Raw genomic sequence first — 12990 nt, forward strand, 5'->3', positions numbered from 1 at the left:
GAGAGAGAGAGAGAGAGAGAGAGAGAGAGAGAGAGAGAGAGAGAGAGAGAGAGAGAGAGAGAGAGAGAATTTACAGTAACAAAAAAGGGTGTCACGACCCCATATCACCCAACAGACACAAGGGCTTCATTATGCCTGAAGTCCCATAGTCAGCATCTTTTAGTGTAAACATCGTCATCGCTCCGCCTCACAAAACCTCCACCATCTCAACGCCACATCTCCCCAACATCATCTTTTAATTTCCCTCTTTATCAATTTCTTCTCTCATTCCTTTCATATCATGAAGCCCCAGGTGACAATATCCTCTCCACCGGAGGAACGAACCACACTTACAGACATCCTTGCCCTTTCTCATGCTTCTCTCTCTCTCTCTCTCTCTCTCTCTCTCTCTCTCTCTCTCTCTCTCTCTCTCTCTCTCTCTCTCTCTCCTTGTAAGGTGTGGCATGACCCGGAGGTCAATTAATCATCCCAAGGGATGTTAGTAGGGTGTGACCTCGATGGGAGGTCAGGCCAAGGCCCTAATGAGGTCAAAGTCCTGTCGTGATAATTCTTCTTGAGGATTATCAAGGCCGAGTGCTAATGTATCAAGTGTTTTCGAAATATAAAGCTAATCAACCCAATATGTCGCGACTTTGTATGCAAAAACAGCCCAAAAACCGCCAAACCGCAACTTTCGTTTTTTCCCGCCAACCCTCGCCAAAAACAGCCCAATTGGGCGGGTAAACCGCGGACCTTTCAACTCTGCAGTGGGCCGGGCTGAGGCTTACCTCCCCATCCTTCCGTTGCCAGTCAACTCCCTGGAGGTACCTTTTTAATCACTGAAAATCTGCTCTCCTAAAGCCAGGTATTTTACTAGTGGTCAGGTATTTTACTATTATTTTACTAGTATTTTACTTGGCATTTTTTTTACTAGGTGTGGGGACAGGGCAGCACACAGGTGGGCGGCACGCACGCGATCGGACATGTGAGGACGTGGCAGCACATACACGGGCGGAGGTGTGAGGACAGGGCAGTACACACGCGGGCGGAGGTGTGGGAACAGGACAGGACAAACGCGGGCGGAGGTGAAGATAGGGCAGCACACAGGCGGGCGGGGGTGTGGGGACAAGATAGCATACTCGCGGGCAGAAATGTGGGGACAGGGCAGCACACGCGAGCGGAGGTGTAGGGACAGGGCAGCACACACGCGGGCGGAGGTGTGGCGACAGGGCAGCACACACGCGGGCAGAGGTGTGGCGTCAGGGCAGCACACACGCGGGCAGAGGTGTGGCGACAGGGCAGCACACACGCGGGCAGAGGTGTGGCGTCAGGGCAGCACACACGCGGGCAGAGGTGTGGCGTCAGGGCAGCACACACGTGGGCGGAGGTGGAGACAGGGCACCACACGCGCGGGCGGAGATGGAGACAGGGCAGCACACACGCGGGCGGTGTGGGAACAGGGCAGTACACAAGCGGGCGGAGGTGTGGGGACAGGGCAGCACACACGTGGGCGGAGAACAAGGAAGGATGGAAAGGGGAGAGGGGGAAGAAATGCGGAGGACCGGGGAAGCCACTCTCAGCCGCACCTGGGCAGCCCACCTGCCTCACTAATGACAAGTAGGATCAGGAGATTGGACTCTGCTTGAGGGACAATACAGATACGTGCGTACTGCCACTTTCACTGAAATTAGGTAGTCTCTTCTTTTCACTTCTCTTTCAAAATTTTGATCAAAATACCAAATTACCACTAGTGTATAATAAAAAATAAATCAATAAATAAACACACACACACACACACACACACACACACACACACACACACACACACTGGAGTAGTATATATATATATATATATATATATATATATATATATATATATATATATATATATATATATATATATATATATATATATATATATATATATATATATATATATATATATATATATATATACGAGTATATATATATATATATATATATATATATATATATATATATATATATATATATATATATATATATATATATATATATATATATATATATATATATATATATATATATATATGTGTGTGTTACTTGATTATTTCTAGAAATTCTGTACACTATGGATATGCTAAGTATCATCCTCATATCTTCATTTTCAGTTCTCAAACCGCGGATGTGGATGTAGATATGAATATTGCATGCATTGCCAATGTAGATGCGGATGCGGGTATTTGATACAACTCTAAAACAAACGACAGAAAGACAAAAAATAAATAAATAAGTAAAATAAAAAACAAACAAACGATAGAGCAAAAAAACACTGAAAAAATTAAATAAACGTAACAACAATACAAAATTAATCAAACTAACAAACTTATTTGAAAGCCACTTATACTGAGTGACCTGAAGCAGCTTAAGTACATAATGCAGGTCACAGTCAGTTAAAAGTGCGATTCATGGTGACTATAGAAGCTTCCCTGCTCTCAAGACCCATGGGTGAGGGAAGCCAAGTGTTGAGGTGGCTGGTCTGCTTGAGCCGCCTCACTGTGCCGCGGTCCCTCCAAGAACCCGCACGCATCTCACCTCTTTGCCTCCGTGTCCTGCCAGCCTGCAGGACTTAGCACACGGGAAGACAAGGTAAGCGTTGTCTAGTTCTTTGGCGGCTAAAAAATAAAGTAGGACATTGCGGAATTCGAAGAGTTATATATATATATATATATATATATATATATATATATATATATATATATATATATATATATATATATATATATATATATATATATATATATATATACGAGTATATATATATATATATATATTACTAGTGAGAATAAATTAGGTAATCAAGAAGAATAGGAACTGTATTTTTTCTGAGTTGGGTTCAAAGGAAAGTGGTATAAATCTATCTATTTTATTACCATTAGAAATATGTTACGTGATTAAAAAGAATTGGAAGTGTTTTTTTTTTCTTCTTTTTTTTTCTGAGCAGGGTCTAAAAAGAAGAGTTCTATATATTGTTCTACTCCTAGTAAGATTTTTTTTTTTTTTTTTTTTGTGATTAAGAATAGGAAACATGGTTTGTCGGAACGGAGTGTGAAGGAAAGTGGTCTCTATATATTGTTCTGTTACTTCACGTTACTTGATTAAGAGCAAGAATACGTTAGATTTGTACGAACGGCCTGAGAAGAAGAGAGGTAAATTTACTCACTCAATAGTATCAATGAGTTACGTTATTATTACGCGTGAATTTTTTTTTTTTTTATGAGAAGGTAAGGATAATATCATGATTAATGTGAGTCCATGGTAGAGTGATTTGTACGTACTTTTCTTTTTCTTACGTGATTTGGTGTGTGTGTGTGTGTGTGTGTGTGTGTGTGTGTGTGTGTGTGTGTGTGTGTGTGTGTGTGTGTGTTTCTTTAACAAGGATAGAAAGATGTATAATTTTTTGTGAACGCGCGAAATGGTGTATTGTAGAATTTGTTGTCTCGTTCAGTAGTATATTAATGACTTACGTGGTCATTATGCGTGACTTTTTCGAATAAAAGAAGGAAAGATCATGATTTCTGTGATCGCTTCAAGAAAGTGATGCGCTGTGGAGTCCGGAGATGAGTGATTTGTACTGCGTGCCTTTTCTCTTTCTTGTATGACTGGTGTGTGTGTGTGTGTGTGTGTGTGTGTGTGTGTGTGTGTGTGTGTGTGTGTGTGTGTGTGTGTGTGTGTGTGCGTGTGTGTGTGTGTGTGTGTGTGGTTTAATAGGGACAATGTACTTTATGTGTGCGAGTAAAGGTGGCGATGGCTTGTGGAGTCTGAGGGGAAGTGATTTGTACGAGTATGTGGTTCGTAATAAGATGATTGATATGTCATGTTTCTACGTTGCAAGATCTTTTTGCGTCCCTTAATTTCTAGAAAGGCTCTTGTGGGTTCAAGGGAACGCGTTGAGTGTTATAAACTTTACCTAATTTATATTATTTACAAATATTTACACTGACGTGGTCATACACGACTTTCAACATGTTCTTACATACAATATCCAAGCACAATAAAAAATGTCACTTGAAATTAAATTCATCAGTGTTCAGATAGATTGCATTAAATATTTCGAAACACTTCAACATTACATTTCCGATTCGAATTTTAATTAACAACATTCAGTGAGAAAACATAGCCGACATATACGAGACCCCCTCTTCAAATGTATAAAAGTAACAATTTACTCTGGACTGCATGGCAAATATCAGGCTCTATTTGCGAATACTTTGACAGGCGACTCGTTCATATTGACCTATGGCCTCTACATCTTCTGTCTAGTCCAGTTTCCTCACCCATGTACAATACTCCATGATGCTAAAACGAGTTTTTATCTCAACAAGACTTTCATTTCTACAAAGTTCATTTTCCAGTAACTTCAGTAAATCGTTTCTTCATGTAGTTAAAATCAAGGAGGCGGAGTTTTAACGCGTTGTGGTCGTTTCCTCACGTACATACGTCCTCAGTAGTCTCTCATATATAGTCCCTCAGCGCCCTGGTACTTCCGGTTTCCAGATTTATTAATTATGTAATAATCACCTGATATCTTTTCTTGCAAACTGCTGCTATTCTCCGGCTTTGTTAGCCTTATTCGCTGAAATTTGTTATCCTCTGTGGTTACGTCTTGTTCTTCATATTACTCTCATAGTATGTGATGATGATAATAGTAATAGTAATAATAATAACAATAATAATAATAATAATAATAATAATAATAATAATAATAATAATAATAATAATAATAATAATAATAATAATAATAGTAATAAAATTTATTGTTCATGTATATTATATAAAGTTCATTTTGTCCGTTCTTCATAGATAGATAAAGCCAGTCACATAAAAATATCTTACCATTCATACAAATATCATAAAAGTAAAAGCATGCATGGAACATGCAGTTCACGTAACCACTTTGAAATCAAAATTAAAATCACAATTTAATCACAGTTACGAACATTTGACAACAATGAGTATCAGAGTGGGCAGTTCAGCAGTTATTTATCATTCTTATACTCGCAGGTATAATATATATATATATATATATATATATATATATATATATATATATATATATATATATATATATATATATATATATATATATATATATATATATATATAGCTTTCCTACATTTCACTGTTCTTAATCTTCCTGGTGGTAACATTTGGTATCTATTGGATGATTTTTGTCACTTTGAATTATTAATCTCTGATAATGAACTAGTATTTCAGACCCCTTATTTGATAAAGTTCTTTATTATCTTTTTTATACAGCCTCTACGTTATTATTTATTTAAAAAAAATGATCAACAATTAGGCCAGGTACAGTATTTATAGTCGTTCACACTTAAATACAAATGGGCCTGAACGACTAGTACAATACTGTGATTTACAATAATTTCTTTCGTTTTCTTGGCATTAAGTTCTAGATAAGTATCATTAAACCATTGTCTGTGGCCTGCATTTGTTATTATAGTATTATATTTTTTATTGAGAAGTTGAACATATTATGGGCCACCCGTTTGGAACTCATTAATCCAAAACATTCAAATTGTAAGTTACATTTGCATTTAAATCTATATGAAATAGTTTTAAGAAATTCTATTTTAGGTTTTAATAAGCGAGAGTGTTGCATCCTCTTCACATCTATTCCCCGCGGCCGACACTGTCTTGAACCTGTTTATATAGGTTGTTTTTCTACAATCTTCTCTAACCATTTCATGACAGAAGAAGTTAATTATATAGGTTGATAGTAATTTTTACAAGTTGGTGAAAATTTCTGAAATATCGGCACCAATTCAGATGTCTTCCATATTGTTGGCATACGAATGTTATGCAGAGATTGTTGAAAAATCTTACACACATAGTCGCTAGTAATCATGGTACCTGCTTTCATGTTTATACTATTCCTCTCTCATTTATTTTTTCTACTTTCTTACTTCCTTCTTCTTTTTATTTTCCCCCTCTTGTCTCACATTCTTCCTTCTTACGTGTTTCAGCTTTTCTTGTTTTTTCTTGGGTTACGAACAGATATACGTGCGGGCATTTTTATAATACATAATAGGAAGAGACAGTGTAGCTTCTATGAGTCTGTAAAAATGGTAATATTCAAAAGGGCAACAATTTGTAACTTTTTTCTTATTGTAATGGTGGACACGTCTTGCCACCGGAATTTTTTATTTCCATTTATTTATTTATTTATTTATTTTTTCTTATGTATGAGGGACACCGGCCAAGGGCAACAAAATCCAATTAAAAAAAAAAGTCCACTTAGATGCCAGTCCACGAATAGGGTCCAAAGTGGCAATCAAAACTTGAAAGGATAAGTGTCTTGAAAATTTCATCTTGAAGGAATTCAAATCATAGGAAGGTGGAAATACAGAAGCAGGCAGGGAGTTCCAGAGTTTACCAGAGAAAGGGATGAATGACAGAGAATACTGGTTAACTCTTGCATTAGAGAGGTGGACAGAATAGGGGTGAGAGAAAGAAGAAAGTCTTGTGCAGTGAGGCCGCGGCAGGAGAGGAAGCATACTGTTAGCATGAAAATAGCGGTAGAAGAAAGCAAGAGATGCATCATTGCAGCGATTAGAAACAGGCTAAAGAGAGTCAGTTAGAGGAGAGTTGATGAGAGGAAAAGCTTTTGATTCACCCCCTGTCTAAAAGAACGGTAGGAGTGGAGACCCCCCATACATGTAAAGTATACTACATATATGGACGGATAAGGCCCCTGTACAGAGCTAGCAGCTGGAAGAGTGAGAAAAACTGACGCAAACGTCTCAGAACGCCTAATTAGAGATGAAATGTGAAGTTTCCAGTTTAAAATATAAGTAAAGGACAGACCGAGGATGTTCAGTGTAGAAGAGGGGGGGACAGTTGAGTGTCATTGAAGAAGAGGGAATAATTGTCAGGATGGTTGTGTCGAGTTCATAGATGGAGGAACTGAGTTTTTGAGGCATTGAACAATACTAAGTTTGCTCTGCCCCAATCAGAAATTTTTGAGAGATCAGAAGTCAGGCGGTTTGTGGCTTTCCTGCATGAACTGTTTACTTCCTGAAGGGTTGGACGTCTACGAAAAGATGTGGAAAAGTGGTATCATCAGCGCAGGAATGGATAGAAAAAGGAGTATGGTTTACAAGATCATTGATGAATAATAGGAAGAGAGTGGGTGACAGGACAGAACCTTGAGGAACACCACTGTTGACATATTTCGAAGAACAGTGACCGTCTACCACAGCGGCAACAGAGCAATCAGAAAGGAAACTTGAGATGAAGTTACAGAGAGAGGGATAGAAGCCGTAGGAGGCTAGTTTGGAAATCAAAACTTTGTGCCAGACTCTATCAAAAGCTTTTGATATTTCTTAGGCAACAGCAAAAGTTTCACCAAAATCTCTAAAAAAGGATGACCTAGACTTGGTAAAGAAAGCCAGAAGATCACCAGTAGAGCGGCCTTGACGGAACCCATACTGGCGATGAGATAGAATGTTGTGAAGTGATAGATGTTTAAGAATCTTCCTGTTGAGGATAGATTAGAAAATCTCTAGATAGGCAGGAAATTAAAGCAATAGGACGGTAGTTTGAAGGATTAGAATGGTCACCCTTTTTCGAGACAGGCTGAATGTAAGCAAACTTCCAGCAAGAAGGAAAGGTAGATGTTGACGGACTGAGTTGAAAGAGTTTGACTAGGCAAGGTGCAAGCACGGAGGCGCAGTTTCGAAGAACAATAGGAGGGACCCCATCAGATCCATTAGCCTTCTGAGGGTTTAGGTCAGCGAGGGCATGGGAAACATTATTGGGAACAATTTTAATATGTAACATGAAGTAGTCAGAGGGTGGAGGAGAGGGAGGAACAAACCTTGAGTCATCCAAAGTAGATGTTAACAGAAAGAGATGAAAGAGTTTGACTAGGCGAGGTGCAAGCACGGAGGCGCAGTTTCGTAGAACAATATGGGAACCCCATTAGCTCCATAATCTTTCCGAGGGTTTAAGCAAGCGAAGGCATGGAAAACATCATTGGGAAGAATTTTAATAGGTAGCATGAAGTAGTTATAGGGAGGAACAAGCCCTGAATCATCCAAGCTAGAGTTTTTAGCAAAGGTTTGAGCGAAGAGTTCAGCTTTAAAGATAGATGTGATAGCAGCGGTGCCATCTGGTAGAAATAAAGGAGGGAAAGAAGAACCAAAGTTTTTGGAGATGTTTCCTGGCTAGGTGCCAGAAATCACGAGGGGAGTTAGATCTTGAAAGATTTTGACACTTTCTATTAATGAAGGAGTTTTTGGTTAGTTGGAAAACAGACTTGGCATGGTTCCGGACAGAAATATAAAGTGCATGAAATTCTGGTGATGGAAGGCTTAAGTACCTTTTGAAGGCCACTTCTCTTTCATGTGTAGCACGAGAACAGGCTGTGTTAAACCAAAGTTTGGAAAGTTTAAGTCGAGAAAAAGAGTGAGGAATGTACATCTCCATGCCAGACACTATCACCTCTGTTATGCACTCGGCACATAGAGACGGGGCTTTGACACGGAAGCAGTAGTCATTCCAAGAAAATCAGCAAAATACCTCCTCAGGTCCTCCCAACTAGCAGAGGCAAAACGCCAGAGGGACCTCCACTTAGGGGGATCCTGAGGAGGGATTGGAGCGATAGGACAAAATACAGATATGAGATTGTGACTGGAGGAGCCTAACGAAGAAGATAGGGTAACATCATAAGCAGAAGGATTAGAGGTCAGGAACGTTAGCAAAAGGTCAAGAATGTTGGGCGTATGTCCAAGACTGTCAGGAATACGAGTAGGGTGTTGCATCAATTGCTCTAGCTCGTGGAGGATAGCAAAGTTAAAGGTTAGTTCATCAGCATGGTCAGTGAAGGGAGAGGAAAGCCGAAGCTGGTGGTAAACATTGAAATCTCTAAGAATGGAGATCTTTACAAAAGGGAAGAGTCAGAATGTGCTCCACTTTGGAAGTTAAGTAGTCAAAGAATTTCTTATAGTCAGACGAGTTAGGTGAGAGATATACAGCACAGATACATTTAGTTTGAGAGTGACTCTATAGTCGTAGCCAGATGGTGGAAAACTCGGAAGATTGAAGAGGCGTGGGCACGAGAGCAGGTTAAGTCGTTGCGCACATAGACGCAATATCAAGCTTTGGACTGAAAATGAGGATAGAGAAAGTAGAAGGGAACAGAAAAGGGGCTACTGTCAGTTGCCCCAGACACCTGTGTGTCAGTGAGGAAAAGAAGAGGTTTAGTAGAGGAGAGGTGGTGTTCTACAGATTGATAATTAGATCTAAGACCGTGAATGTTGCAGAAGTTAATGAAGAAAAAGTTGAGGGGGGTGGGGCATGAATAGCATTAATGGAATGGCCAAGCATGATAATGAGATCACAGAGGGGCGGTAACAGTCACGGCAGCTCCTCTTCCAGTCCAGCAATGACCGTCTTGTAAGGTGTCTACTGTCCCCTCACAAATGTGTGTGTGTGTGTGTGTGTGTGTGTGTGTGTGTGTGTGTGTGTGTGTGTGTGTGTGTGTGTGTGTGCGTGTGTTTTATTGTTGTAAAAAGGCAGCCATAAGTTAATATTGAGAAATAATGCAAAGAAAGACCACAACTGATATAATATATTTGACCTGAGTAGGTGTGTAGTACGTACAGTTCGCTGACATCAAGGGGCGAGCCCGCTAATCCCATCTCCCTTCCTTCCTTCCTTTCTCCTTCTCCTCTCTCATTCTTTCTCAAAATTTATATATTTTTATATTTCAGTGTGCTCTCTCTCTCTCTCTCTCTCTCTCTCTCTCTCTCTCTCTCTCTCTCTCTCTCTCTCTCTCTCTCTCTCTCTCTCTCTCTCTCTCTCTCTCTCTCTCTCTCGTCACACACACACACACACACACACACACACACACACACACACACACACACACACATATCTGGTTTCTATCCTTTCCTCCACTATGTAGTACGTAAATGCCTAAATGTAAGTAAGCCTATCAAACCTATCTTATGAATAATAAATATTTATGATCATATAATTTATTTTATAAGAGTGTATGCATTGCATCACTAGTCCATATTAAAGAGAGAGAGAGAGAGAGAGAGAGAGAGAGAGAGAGAGAGAGAGAGAGAGAGAGAGAGAGAGAGAGAGAGAGAGAGAGTTATGAAACAACGTCCCGAAACTGAGAAGAATAAAAGCCTGCATGTGATATCAATGAATGGACGATGCAAAGTAAAATATTGATTTCATCATACATTTATTCATTTTAAAGCACAAGGGAGGCAAATCATGGGTAAAAACATCTAGGGAAAAAAAACTTGTTCAACATTCATGGCTTCCACACTCAGGCTCCGGCGCCGGCGAAGATATTTTCATGCTCTCAGTGGGTTGCGCCACAGCTGAGTTCTTTCTCACTGTCTGGGTCTTCTGTTTTCTCTCTCTCTCTCTCTCTCTCTCTCTCTCTCTCTCTCTCTCTCTCTCTCTCTCTCTCTCTCTCTCTCTCTCACACCACACACACACACACACACACACACACACACACACACACACACACACACATTTTTTTTTCTCTATTATCCAAAATTTATTAATTTCAGTTTACAGTTTACCATCACATTGCCCTTCTACCTATGTGTGTGTGTCTGTGTGTCTGTCTGTGTCCCTGTCTCCACTGTCTCAGTCCGGCAGGTTTACATACACGTTTCCTTGGCAGTGTGCGCACAGGGCCGGAGTCACGGCAACGTGTTGGGAAGGGGAATTTATTTTTGTTGATTAATTTCTTTATCCTGCCTGTTTCTAAATGCCAATAAACTCTCCACTGAGACGTCTCCGCCAGTTTTTCTCAATGCTCCCCTCCCCTCCCACCCCAGCTGCTAACTCTGTACAGGGGCCTTATCCGTCCATGTACGGAGTATACTTTACATGTCTGGGGGATTCCATTCATACCGCTCTTCTATACAGGGTGGAATCAAAAGCTTTTCGTCTCATCGATCTTCTCCTCTAACTGACTGTCTTCAGCTTTTTTCTCATCGCTGCAGTGTTGCATCTCTTGCTATCTTCTTCCCCTCTTTTCATGCTAACTGCTCTTCTGATCTTGCTTACTGCGTGGGAATTATGTTGAAAAAAAAAAGCTTAGGAGAAGGAAAGAATTGGAGTGAAGAAGTAAAGGTGCATAATTACAGAGGAAATGGAACGATTTCATCTGAAAACAGTATGATAAAATTACTGTTTGGTTGAAGGAAAAAAGAAAAGAAAACATTAAGGGAAGTAAAGTGAAATGAAAAAAGTATAGGTAATTGTATTACAGAACAAATTAAGCGATTGCACTGTGAACACCTTCATCGCCTTGCACTGTTCTTAGCCGTATTACTGCAGCCGCCTCGTGTGAACAGTTTTAAAGTGACAACCATTATAGATTACGAGGAAAAAGAAGTTATATAGAGTGTGCATTAGTAAGATGATGTAATACGAAGTCATCCATCTAATAAAAGTAAATAAATGATGCATAATTAGTGTTATGCTTGTACATAACGGGAAAAAATGTAAAGTATGTAACAAACTATACATACTCGTAAAGCAACTATGCACTCTGAATATAACAGAAAAATAGTGCATAATAACACTTTATTTTATGTAGAATACAACAAACTGCACAAAACGGAACAATTAGTGTATGGTTACAACTTAAGGCATGGTTGTAGTATTCTGCGAAGAGTCTGTCCGGATAGTGCTTGTATGTTATGACAAGTGGGTCATCTTGGCTAAGCTCTCTTGATTATAACTGACACCTTGGGTATTGCGTTTCATCTCACCCTGTCTCCCCCGCGTCCCTGTTCAACCCCCAGCACCACCACTGCCTCTATCATCACCAATACCACCACCACCACTTTCATCATTCTTCAACTCCACTTTATAGTTCGATAAGCCTTCTCTTCCTCTTCTTCCCCTTACTCTTTCTTTTCCTCTTCCTTCTCCTCCTCTTCTTCCTCCTTCTCCTTCCCGTCCCCTTCTTTCTCTTCTTTTCTTCTTTCTCTTCCTCCTCCTCCTCTTCTTCCTCTTCTTCATCCTCCCCTCTTGTTCTTGCTCTTCCTCTTCTTGCTACTCTTCTTCTTTCTGGATCTCTCCTTCAATTTTATTCTCTTCAATTTATTTCTCTCTCTCTCTCTCTCTCTCTCTCTCTCTCTCTCTCTCTCTCTCTCTCTCTCTCTCTCTCTCTCTACAAAGCTGATATAGTGCGAAAAAGTTAGTATATAGAATTAACAAATATAATGCATACCTAATTACTATAAATTTTGGAAAAAAAAAATTGTATGAAATATGATGAACTGGGCAAAGCAATGGTATGAAAATGAAAATAAAAGTATGGCGAGTTCAAGGAAGAACTAAACAAATAAATAGAGGCTTTACGCGTGTCTAATGTTAGATAAGAAAGTGTGATTAAGGACAGAAGGAATGAAGATCAAGACCAAGGTTGGCACGTACACAATTTTAATGTGACATTTTAGCATCTACATGTTCTACATGTTGCATCGTCAAGCCTAAGAACAGAACAGATGAAATTATTTGAAACAATAAAAATGTATATATATATATATATATATATATATATATATATATATATATATATATATATATATATATATATATATATATATATATATATATATATATATATATATATATATATATATATATATATATATATATATATATATATATATATATATATATATATATATATATATATATATATATATGGCTTATAAGACGCGCCTTTTTTTTTTTTTTTTCCAAACAAAACGTCTCGGAAAATGAGCTTGTGTCTTATCAGGCCAAGGTTCAGCTTTAGGGCAATGGCTAGTAGTAAGTTTATGGCAACAGTGGCCCTTAAATCAAACCCCAAACATCTTCGCACATGTAAATAAAGTGATGATCGCTTCTACACCACAAAAAAAAAATAAATAAATAAATAAAAAAATAAAAAAATGCAAGGTAACAGTATATAACAGG

At 39.0% G+C, this 12990-nt stretch overlaps 1 protein-coding gene across 1 annotated transcript in view; it reads left to right on the top strand.

Moving 5' to 3' along the window:
• Positions 1-2453: 2453 nt before the first annotated feature.
• LOC135116164 (globin-like) overlaps positions 2454-12990 on the top strand; it is a 47631-nt gene continuing 37094 nt past the window's right edge. The window contains exon 1 of the mRNA XM_064033433.1: positions 2454-2607. The gene's annotated coding sequence lies outside the window, so the exon portion shown is untranslated. The remainder of the gene's footprint in view (positions 2608-12990) is intronic.

Source organism: Scylla paramamosain, chromosome 30 (assembly GCF_035594125.1).
Source record: "Scylla paramamosain isolate STU-SP2022 chromosome 30, ASM3559412v1, whole genome shotgun sequence".
NCBI classification, from domain to species: domain Eukaryota; kingdom Metazoa; phylum Arthropoda; class Malacostraca; order Decapoda; family Portunidae; genus Scylla; species Scylla paramamosain.